A 12914-nucleotide genomic window follows, 5' to 3' on the forward strand; every position below is an offset into this window, starting at 1 on the left:
CTATATAGAAATGATTTAGTTTTAACGGTTTTTAGCATTTAAGGTTGTTTAAACTAAAAATGTTATTTTTATGACCCGGTTTTCATTGATTGGTTAATTTTCCATACAACTTCTAGATAATAGGCAAAAAGATCATACACAAAACGTGTGCATTAAAATCCTCGTTCAAGTGAACTAAAACGTTTGATACTTTAGAACGCATGACACAAAGCGACATGATTGAGAACGCACAGCCAGATTAGAAACTAATAAAGCCTATGGCATGAAGATTTTGATGACATCCAATAAATAAGCCATGATAACGAGTCTTTTATTTTTCTAATAATTTCTAATAATTTTCTACTAATATTGTATTGTATTAGATATATTCATATCGCGTATCGTATTTATGCAAGTGTGCTTTAATTCTAAGCCTTTTTGGATTTCGCTGTGTTGATTTAAATTCGAATATCTTATTTTTGTGCGTTGTGACGTTAATTGCTGAAAACGAAGCACTCGGATAGGGTAAAACGTATAATCGTTCAATCTACTTAAACGTGTCCGTATGTGCGTGAATGTAGAATTTCGTCTCTACTAGATAAAAGCTCCAAATTAATGAAAATATGTTTAGTCTTTCTCTGTCTCTGAATATTTAAACGTGAGTAAGTATATATATATATATATATATATATATATATATATATATATATATATATATATATATATATATATATATATATATTTCACATACAGGTAATTGAACAGACAGGTCGTCCCAAAGGAAAATCGCAAAATCATTAAAGGCTCTTGTATGTAATCTTCAATACTCAGGTTGATAAAATCATTGGATTTTAAAGTACCAGCATGACTTGACATAACATCAAGGTTTAAAGCTCCACCTTTACGCTAGATTAACAGGGCTTCAATGTATTCTACGGCATAAATCACTTCGTGGATGAGCATATCTTTACTGCTTATACTGAAGTTCGCTTGGTAAACTCAACAGCTAAAATTGGTGAAAACATGTACGTGGTGTGTAATATATGACAATTTTCGAGAGCATTTGGTTGTAAGGTTTAGAGAAATATATGAAGGGATAAACACTCCGAACGGATATTAAAATTACTAATCATATGACAAGCTTATTTGAGATAGCTGAAACGTTTGTGCGATTTCAGTATAAGTCAATATGCTCTATATTGTACTTGCCAATTAGATACATACGACATGACGGCAACATCAACCATGTTCACGTGTGGATGAATTAAATAAATACTAAAACAAAACCCACTTCATCACGGAAAAGAAATATAATAAGTGATTCGTTAAAATGCTTCATTTAACTTAATTTAGATATTAGTTATTAGCATAAAAACACTCACGAACAACGAAACTAAATCAATATGGAAACAATTGTGTGGAACATACTTTATGCATGTTCAGCATGCTTTACCTTGGATTCAATAGCCGCACAACCACAAGGTGGGTACTTAAATCTTAGTTCGTAAACATATCAAGGTTAGTTTAAATGTATTTGTTACGAGAAACAGGCATATATTCGCATGTCCTCTGGGCTAAGTGTGAAGTTGGCGTGCTTTTCTACCAAATATCACCTTCAACCCTCTTCCCAATTCGTTGCATTACCCGGTTCACGGCATTAAAAACAGTGTCAATCATGTGTGTGTTTAATATTGCGTTGTGTTGCATATATGGTCTTGTATTGTATTGATATATGGTCTCTCTCTAAGGATGTTACGTCATGTATTGTATTGGCATATGGTCTCTCTCTAAGGATGTTATGTCATGTATTGTATTGGCATATGGTCTCTCTCTAAGGATGTTACGTCAAGTATTGTATTTGCATATAGTCTATCTCTAAATATGGTACGTCATGTATTGTATTGGCACATGGTCTCTCTCTAAGGATGTCACGTCATGTTTTGTACTGGCAAATGGTCTCTCTCTAAGGATGTTTCATCTTGTATTGTATTGGCACATGGTCACTCTCTAAGGATGTTACGTCATGTATTATATTGGCATATGGTCTCTCTCTAAGGATGTTACGCTATGTATTGTATTGGCATATGGTCTCTCTCTAAGGATGTTACGTCATGTATTGTATTTGCATATGGTCTCTCTCTAAGGATGTTACGTCATGTATTGCATTGGCATATGGCCTCTCTCTAAGGATGTTACGTCATGTATTGCATTGGCATATGGTCTATCTCTTAGGATTTTACGTCATATATTGTATTGGCATATTATCTCTCTCTAAGGATGTTACGCTATGTATTGTATTGCCATATGGTCTCTCTCTAAGGATGTTACGTCATGAATTGTATTGGCATATAGTCTCTCTCTAAGGATGTTACGTCATGTATTGCATTGACATATGGTCTCTCTCTAAGGATGTTACGTCATGTATTGCATTGGAATATGGTCTCTCTCTTAGGATGTTACGTCATGTATTGCATTGACATATGGTCTCTCAGTAAGGATGTTACGTCATGTATTAAATTGGCATATGGTCTCTCTCTAAGGATTTTACGTCATGTATTGCATTGGCATATGGCCTCTCTCTCAGGATGTTACGTCATGTATTGCATTGGCATATGGTCTCTCTATAAGGATGTTATGTTATGTATTGCATTGGCATATGGTCTATCTCTAAGGATGTTACTTCATGTAATGTATTGGCATATGGTCTCTCTCTAAGGATGTTACGTTAGGTATTGCATTGGCATATGGTCTTTGTCTAAGGATGTTACGTCATGTATTGTATTGACATATGGCCTCTCTCTCAGGATGTTACGTCATCTATTGCGTTGACATATGGTCTCTCTCTAAGGATGTTACGTCACGTATCGCATTGGCATATGGTCTCTCTCTAAGGATGTTACGTCATGTATTGCAATGGCATATGGTCTATCTCTAAGGATGTTACGTCATGTATTGCATTGGCATATGGTCTCTTTCTAAGGATGTTACGTCATGTATTGCATTTGCATATGGTCTCTCTCTAAGGATGTTACGTCATGTATTGCATTGGCATATGGTCTCTCTCTAAGGATGCTACATCATGTATTGTATTGGCATATGGTCTCTCTCTAAGGATGTTACGTCATGTATTGTATTGACATATGGTCTATCTCTAAGGATGTTACGTCTTGTATTGTATTGACATATGGTCTCTCTCTAAGGATGTTACGTCTTGTATTGCATTGGCATATGGTCTCTCTCTAAGGATGGTACGTCTTGTATTGTATTGACATATGGTATATCTCTAAGGATGTTACGTCTTGTATTGCATTGGCATATGGTCTCTCTCTAAGGATGTTACGTCATGTATTGCATTGGCATATGGTCTCTCTCTAAGGATGTAACGTCTTTTATTGAATTGGCATATTGTCTCTTTCTAAAAATGTTACATCATGTATTGTATTGGCATATGGTCTCTCTCTAAGGATGTAACGTCTTGTATTGCAGTATTTCCATATGCTCTCTCTCTAAGCGCCTTTGAACGTGCACTCTTAAATAAAAAGGGCGCTATATAAATCCGGTATAATAATATTGCATTGGCATATCGTCTCTCACTAAGGATGTTACGTCATGTTTTGCATTGGCATATGGTCTCTCTCCCTAAGGATGTTATGTCATGTATTGCATTGACATATGGTCTCTCCCTAAGGATGTTAGGCAATGTATTTTATGGTCATATGGTCTCTCTGTAAGGATGTTACGTCTTCTATTGTATTGGCATATGGTCTTTCTCTAAGGATGTTACATATTGTATTGCATTTGGAATACGGTCTTTCTCTTAAGATGTTACGTCAGGTATTGCATTGGCATATGGTCTCTTTATAATGATGTTACGTCATGTATTGAATTGGCATATGGTCTCTCTCAAAGGATGTTACGTCACGTATTGCATTGGCATATGGTCTCTCTCTAAGGGTGTTACGTCATGTATTGCATTGGCATATGGTCTCTCAATTATTAAGTTACGCCATGTATTGCGTCGGCATATGGTCTCTCTCTAAGGATGTTACGTTATGTATTGTATTGGCATATGGTCTCTCTTTAAGGATGTTTCGCTATATATTGTATTGCCAAATGCTCTCTCTCTTAGGATGTTACGCTATGTATTGCATTGGCATATGGTCTCTCTCAAATGATGTTACGCTCTGTATTGCATTGGCATATGGTCTGTCTCTAAGGATGTTACGTCTTGTATTGTATTATCATATGGTCTCTCTCAAAACATGTTACGTCATATATTGTATTGGCATATGGTCTCTCTCTAAGGATGTAACGTCTTGTATTGCATTGGCATATCGTCTCCCTCTAAGGATGTTACGTCATATATGGCATTGGCATATTGTCTCTCTCTAAGGATGTTAAGTCATGTATTGCATTGACATATCGCCTCTCTCTAAGGATGTTACGTCGTGTATTGTATTGGTATATGGTCTCTTTTTAAGGATGTTACGTCATGTATTGCATTGGCATATGGTCTCTCTATAATAATGTTACGTCATGTATTGCATTGGCATATGATCTCTCTCTCTCTCTAAGGATGTTACGTCATGTATTGCATTGGCATATGGTCTCTCTCTAAGGATTTTAACTTATGTAATATATTGGCATATTATCTCTCTCTAAGGATGTAACGCTATGTATTGCATTGGCATATGGTCTCTCTCAAAGGATGGTACGTCACGTATTGCATTGGCATATGGTCTCGGTCTAAGGATGTTACGTTATGTATTGCATTGGCATATGGTCTTTCTCTAAGGATGTTACGTCATGTATTGCATTGGCATATGGTCTCTCCCTTATAATGTTACGTCATGTATTGCATTTGCATTAGTTCTCTCTCTAAGGATGTTACGTCATGTATTGCATTGGCATATGGTCTCTCTCTAAGGATGTTACGTTATTTATAGCATTGGCATGTGGTCTCTCTCTAAGGATGTTACGTTATGTATTGCATTGTCATAGAGTCTCTCACTAAGGATGTTACGTCATGTATTGCATTGGAATATGGTCTCTCTCTAAGGATGTTACGTCAGGTATTGCATTGGAATATGGTCTCTCTCTAAGGATGTTACGTCATGTATAGCATTGGCATATGGTCTCTCTCTAAGGATGTTACGTCATGTATTGCATTGGCATATGGTCTCTCCATTATTATGGTACGCCATGTATTGCGTTGGCATATGGTCTCTCTCTAAGGATGTTACGTTATGTTCTGATTTGGCATATGGTCTCTCTCTAAGGATGGTACGCTATGTATTGTATTGGGAAATGATCTCTCTCTTAGAATGTTACGCTATGTATTGCATTGGCATATGGTCTCTCTCAAAGGATGTTACGCTCTGTATTGTATTGGCATATGGTCTGTCTCAAAGGATGTTACGTCTTGTATTGTATTCTTATATGGTCTCTCTATAAACATGTTGCGTCATGTATTGTATTGGCATATGATCTCTCTCTAAGGACGTAACGTCTTGTATTGCATTGGCATATCGTCTCCCTCTAAGGATGTTACGTCATGTATGGCATTGGCATATGGTCTCTCTATAAGGATGTTATGTCATGTATTGCATTGACATATGGCCTCTCTCTAAGGATGTTACGTCGTGTATTGTATTGGTATATGGTCTCTTACTAAGGATGTTACGTCTTGCATTGCATTGGCATATGGTCTTTCTCTAAGGATGTTACGTCATGTATTGCATTGGCATATGGTCTTTCTTTAATAATGTTATGTCATGTATTGCATAGGCATATGGTCTCTCTCTCTCCTTAAGGATGTTACGTCATGTATTGCTTTGGCATAGGGTCTCTCTCTAAGGATTTTAAGTTATGTATTGTATTGGCATATGATCTCTCTGTAAGGATGTTACGCTATGTATTGTATTGGCGTATGGCCTCTCTCAAAGGATGTTACGTCATGTATTGCATTGGCATATGGTCTCTGTCTAAGGATGTTTCGTCATATATTGCATTGGCATATGGTCTCTCCCTTTTAATGTTACGTCATGTATTGCATTGGCATTAGTTCTCTCTCTAAGGATGTTACGTCATGTATTGCATTGGCATATGGTCTCTCTCTAAGGATGTTACGTTATGTATTGCATTGGCATGTGGTCTCTCTCTAAGGATGTTACGTTATGTATTGCATTGTCATATAGTCTCTCACTAAGGATGTTACGTCATGTATTGCATTGGAATATGGTCTCTCTCTAAGGATGTTACGTCATGTATATCATTGGCATATGGTCCCTCTCTAAGGATGTTACGTTATGTATTGCATTGGCATGTGGTCTCTCTCTAAGAATGTTACGTTATGTATTGCATTGTCATATGGTCTCTCTCTAAGGATGTTGCGTCATGTATTGCATTGGAATATGGTCTTTCTATAAGGATGTTACATCATGTATTGCATTGGAATATGGTCTCTCTCTAAGGATGTTAACTTATGTATTGTATTGGCATATGCTCTCTCTCTAAGGATGTTACGTCTTGTATTGCATTGGCATATGGTCTCTCTCTAAGGATGTTACGTCTTGTATTGCATTGGCATATGGTCTCTCTCTAAGGATGTTACGTCATGTATTGCATTGGCATATGGTCTATTTCTAAGGATGTTACGTCATTTATTGCATTGGCATATGGTCTCTCCCTAATAATGTTATGTCCTGTATTGCATTGACATATGGTCTCTCTCTGAGAATGTTACGTTATGTATTGCATTGACATATAGTCTCTCTCTAAGGATGTAACGTTATGTATTGCATTTACATAGGGTCTCTCTCTGAGGATGTTACGTCATGTATTGCATTGGCATATGGTCTCTCTCTAAGGATGTTACGTTATGTATTGCATTGACATATGGTCTCTCTCTAAGGATGTTACGTCATGTATTGCATTGGCATATGGTCTCTCTCTAAGGATGTTACGTCATGTATTGTATTGGCATAGGGTCTCTCTCTTAGGATGTTACGTCATGTATTGCATTGGCATATGGTCTCTTTCTAAGGATGTTACGTCATGTTTTGTATTGACATATGGTCTATCTCTAAGGATGTTACGTCTTGTATTGTATTGACATATGGTCTCTCTCTAAGGATGTTACGTCTTGTATTGCATTGACATATGGTCTCTTTCTAAGGATGTTACGTCTTGTATTGTATTGACATATGGTATATCTCTAAGGATGTTACGTCTTGTATTGCATTGGCATATGATCTCTCTCTAAGGATGTTACGTCATGTATTGCATTAGCATATGGTCTCTCACTAAGGATATTACGTATTGTATTATATTGGCATATGGTCTCTCTCTAAAATTGCTACATCATGTATTGTATTGGCATATGGTCTTTCTCTAAGGATGTAACGTCTTGTTTTGCATATGCATATGGTCTCTCTCTATGGATGTTACGTCATGTATTGCATTGGCATATGGTCTCTCTCTAAGGATGTTATGTCATGTATTGCATTGACAACTGGTCTCTCTATAAGGATGTAACCCTATGTATTGTATTGGCATATGGTCTCTCTGTAAGGATGTTACGTCTTGTATTGTATTGGCATATGGTCTCTCTTTAAGGATGTTACGTCTTGTATTGCATTGGCATACGGTCTTTCTTTAAGGATGTTACGTCATGTATTGCATTGGCATATGGTCTCTCTATAAGGATGTTACGTCTTGTATTGCATTGGCATATGGTCTCTCTCAAAGGATGTTACGTAATGTATTGCATTGGCATATGGTCTCTATCTTACCATGTTACGTTATGTATTGCATTGGCATATGGTCTCTCTCTAAGGATGTTACGTCATGTATTGCATTGGCATATGGTCTCTCCATTATTATGTTACGCCATGTATTGCGTTGGCATATGGTCTCTCTCTAAGGATGTTACGTTATGTACTGTATTGGCATATGGTCTCTCTCTAAGGATGGTACGCTATGTATTGTATTGGCAAATGATTTCTCTCTAAGAATGTTACGCTATGTATTGCATTGGCATATGGTCTCTCTCAAAGGATGTTACGCTCTGTATTGTATTGGCATATGGTCTGTCTCTAAGGATGTTACGTCTTGTATTGTATTCTCATATGGCCTCTCTCTAAACATGTTACGTCATGTATTGTATTGGCATATGGTCTCTCTCTAAAGATGTAACGTCTTGTATTGCATTGGCATATCGTCTCCCTCTAAGGATGTTACGTCATGTATGGCATTGGCATATTGTCTCTCTCTAAGGATGTTATGTCATGTATTGAATTGACATATGGCCTCTCTCTAAGGATGTTACGTCGTGTATTGTATTGATATATGGTCTCATTCTAAGGATGTTACGTCTTGTATTGCATTGGCATACGGTCTTTCTTTAAGGATGTTACGTCATGTATTGCTTTGGCATATGGTCTTTCTATAATAATGTTACGTCATGTATTGCTTTGGCATATGGTCTCTCTCTTAGGATTTTAAGTTATGTATTGTATTGGCATATGATCTCTCTCTAAGGATGTTACGCTATGTATTGTATTGGCGTATGGCCTCTCTCAAAGGATGTTACGTCATGTATTGCATTGGCATATGGTCTCTGTCTAAGGATGTTACGTTATGTATTGCATTTGCATATGGTCTTTCTCTAAGGATGTTACGTCATGTATTGCATTGACATATGGCCTCCCTCTAAGGATGTTACGCTATGTATTGTATTGGCATATGGTCTGTCTCTAAGGATGTTACGTCTTTAATTGTATTTGCATATGGTCTCTCTCTAAGGATGTTACATCATGTATTGTATTGGCATATGGTCTCTCTCTCTAAAGATTTTACGTCATGTATTGCATTGGCATATGGTCTCTCTCTAAGGATTTTACGTTATGTATTGTATTGGCACATGATCTCTCTCTAAGGATGTTACGCTATGTATTGCATTGGCATATGGTCTCTCACTAAGGATGTAACGTCATGTTTTGCATTGGCAAATGGTCTCTCTTTAAGAATGTTACGTTATGTATTGCATTTGCATATGGTCTCTATCTAAGGATGTTACGTCATGTATTGCATTGGCATATGGTCTCTCCCTAATTATGTTACGTCATGTATTGCATTGGCATACGGTCTCTCTCTAAGGATGTTACGTTATGTATTGTATTGGCATATGGTCTCTCTCTAAGGATGTTACGTTATGTATTGAATTGGCATATGATCTCTCTCTAAGGATGTTCCGCTATGTATAGCACTGGCATATGGTCTCTCTCAAAGGATGTTACGTCATGTATTGCATTAGCATATGGTCTTTCTCTAAGGATGTTACGTTATGTATTGCATTGGCATATGGTCTCTATCTAAGGATTTTACGTCATGTATTGCATTGACATATGGTCTCTCCCTAATTATGTTACGTCATGTATTGCATTGACATATGGTTTCTCTCTAAGGATGTTACGTCATGTATTGTATTGGCATATTGTCTCTCTCTAATGATGTTACGTCAGGTATTGCATTGGCATATGGTCTCTTTCTAAGGATGTTACGTCATGTATTGCATTGGCATATGGCCTCTCTCTAAGGATGTTACGCTATGTCTTGTATTGGCATATGGTCTCTCTCTAAGGATATTACGTCATGTATTGTGTTGGCATATGGTCTCTCTCTAAGGATGTTATATCAAGTATTGCATTGGCATATGGTCTCTCTCTAAGGATGTAACGTCATGTATTGTATTGGCATATTGTCTCTCTCTAATGATGTTACGTCAGGTATTGCATTGGCATATGGCCTCTCTCTAAGGATGTTACGTCATGTATTGAATTGGCATATGGTCTCTCTCTAAGGATGTTACGTCATGTATTGCATTGGCATATGGTCTCTTTCTAAGGATGTTACGTTATGTACTGCATTGGCATGTGGTCTCTCTTTAAGGATGTTACGTTATGTATTGCATTGGCATATGGTCTCACTCTAAGGAAGTTACGTCATGTATTGCAATGGCATATGGTCTCTTTCTAAGGATGTAACGTTATGTATTGCATTGGCATATGGTCTCTCTCTAAGGGTGTTACGTCATGTATTGCATTGGCATATCGTCTCTCTCTCTATAAGGATGTTACGTCATGTATTGCATTGGCATATGGTCTCTCTCTAAGGATGTTGCGTCATGTATTGCATTGGCATATGGTCTCTCTCTAAGGATATTACGTTATGTATTGCATTGGCATATGGTCTCTCTCTAAGGATGTTACGTTATGTATTGCATTGGCATAGGGTCTCTCTCTATAAGGATGTTACGTTATGTATTGCATTGGCATAAGAACTCTCTCTAAGGATGTTACGTCATGTATTGCATTGGCATATGGTCTCTCTCTAAGGATGTTGCGTCATGTATTGCATTGGCATATGGTCTCTCTCTAAGGATGTTACGTTATGTATTGCATTGGCATGTGGTCTCTCTCTAAGGATGTTACGTTATGTATTGCATTGGCCTATGGTCTTTCTCTAAGGATGTTACGTCATGTATTGCGTTGGAATATGGTCTCTTTCTAAGGATGTTACGTCATGTATTGCAATGGGATATGATCTCTCTCTAAGAATGTTACGTCATGTATTGCATTGGCATATGGTCTCTCTCTAAGGATGTTACGTCATGTATTGCATTGGCATATGGTCTCTCTCTAAGGATGTTACGTTATGTATTGCATTGGCATATTGTCTCTCTCTAAAGATGTTACGTAATGTATTGCATTGGCATATGGTCTATCTCTAAGAATGTTACGTCATGTATTGCATTGGCATATGGTCTCTCCCTAATTATGTTACGTCATGTATTGCATTGACATATGGTCTCTCTCTAAGGATGTTACTTTATGTTTTGCATTGACATATGGTCTCTCTCTAAGGATGTTACGTCATTTATTGCATTGGGATATGGTCTCTCTCTAAGGATGTTACGTCATGTCTTGCATTTACATATGGCCTCTCTCTAAGGATGTTACGTCATGTGTTGCATTGGCATATGGTCTCTCTCTAAGGATGTTACGTCATGTATTGTATTGGCATGTGGTCTCTCTCTAAGGATGTTACGTCATGTATTGCATTGGCATATGGTCTCTCTCTCTAAGGATGTTACGTGATGTAATGTATTGACATAAGGTCTATCTCTAAGGATGTTACGTCTTGTATTGTATTGACATATGGTCTCTCTCTAATGATGGTACGTCTTGTATTGCATTTGCATATGTTCTCTCTCTAAGGATATTACGTCTTGTATTGTATTGACATATGGTATATCTCTAAGGATGTTACTTCTTATTTTGCATTGGCATATGGTCTCTCTCTAAGGATGTTACGTCATGTATTCCCATTGGCATATGCTCTCTCTCTAAGGATGTTACGTTATGTATTGCATTGGCATATGGTCTTTGTCTAAAGATGTTACCAATAATGTCTCTCCTGAAAACGTCGCTGGAATTTAATTATCCCTACAACTGATACAAAACAGTCCAAACAATTGATAAGCAAGATCCTTACTTCAAAAATATCCTTTATAATTTATTATCGAGCTCTTACCTAAAGTAACATACACAGCGCAATATATATGTAGTGGTCATAATAACTAGTGTGTATTTAAGGTCGCCGTGGTGTTATGGATATGGTGTCCGCCTAGTGACCTGGAGGTCACGTGTTCGATCCCCACCGTTGGAGCGTTCTTTAGATCTCCCCCAAAGACACCAAGTACTGGTTCTAGGCCCAGGAAACGGACTCGAGAGCATTTATATAAGCCTTAGGCTTTTGATGCAATCGAGCTAAAATTAATGGGTTTAAACTATTAGAGTCCCAATCCCCAAATATAAAAAGGCGTTTAAAATGGACCACCCTCCTTAAAAAACCCTATTGGAGTCGGCCAATAAGTTATATTTTATCATGTGAGTTGGGGTTTGTTCTTTGCCTAGCATAACCTCATGATGCATCTACAGGCAATCGTGGATATACTACGTGCTTTAAGCATGCAGAAAAATGTATACTCCGTTCGCCCTAAGTGTTTCCGAACATAAACATAATTCAATTTATTTTTTACAATCGGAATAGATTATCAGAGGAGGGATATACGTGTCATTGGTTTCAATAGAATTGTGGCTAGTTTAATGGACAAGGAATTAAAGTCATATAAATGATATTCAACTAAGTTTTTCCTTTATAGCTGCTGCTTGGATTTTCTTGAAATGAATTATTTTGTAAGTACACAATAATGTTTTCTGAATAGAATTATGACAAATTGGGAGATTTGCAGCAACTTACAACATCTTAAAACGTCTCAAATTAATTATGGCAACATTGTATTGTGAACATGACCATGACCAACATGCGCAACAATTAATACTAGTTACAAGCTTGTGGTTTGCGGCGCATAACTAACATGGAGGAAAACACATCAAACCTGTTGATACAATTAGACACACTTGCTTATATCAAGCATAACATTCTCAGCAGCTATACATGAATATGTTTTAAGCATAGTTTGCCTGACTCCGTCCATCATTACGTATTGATCATTTTGCATTGATTCATCAACACTGGCGTGAATGCTACGTTATTTATCAGTAGCCATCGCTACTTGTTTCAGTCCTACTGTTATATGGACAATTTGGGCATAAAGTTATTAAAATAATTACTTTCAATTCCTGGTCCATATATGGAAGGAAGGGACTCTGTATCCTCCAATTTAAGAAGGTTAAAGGTAGGCAACCAGTTATATTAGGTCTAATTCAAGCCCCGGAGTATCACATGCTCAGTAAGTGAAAGCCAAAACAATATATGTATAGCGCTAGGCCACGGAGGTTGTAAACTCCAAATATTACTGCTGATACAAATTCAGACCGATTTATGATCAAACTCTGCTAGATCCGAAA

Source organism: Dreissena polymorpha, chromosome 5 (genome assembly GCF_020536995.1).
Source record: "Dreissena polymorpha isolate Duluth1 chromosome 5, UMN_Dpol_1.0, whole genome shotgun sequence".
Classification (NCBI taxonomy): Eukaryota; Metazoa; Mollusca; class Bivalvia; order Myida; family Dreissenidae; genus Dreissena; species Dreissena polymorpha.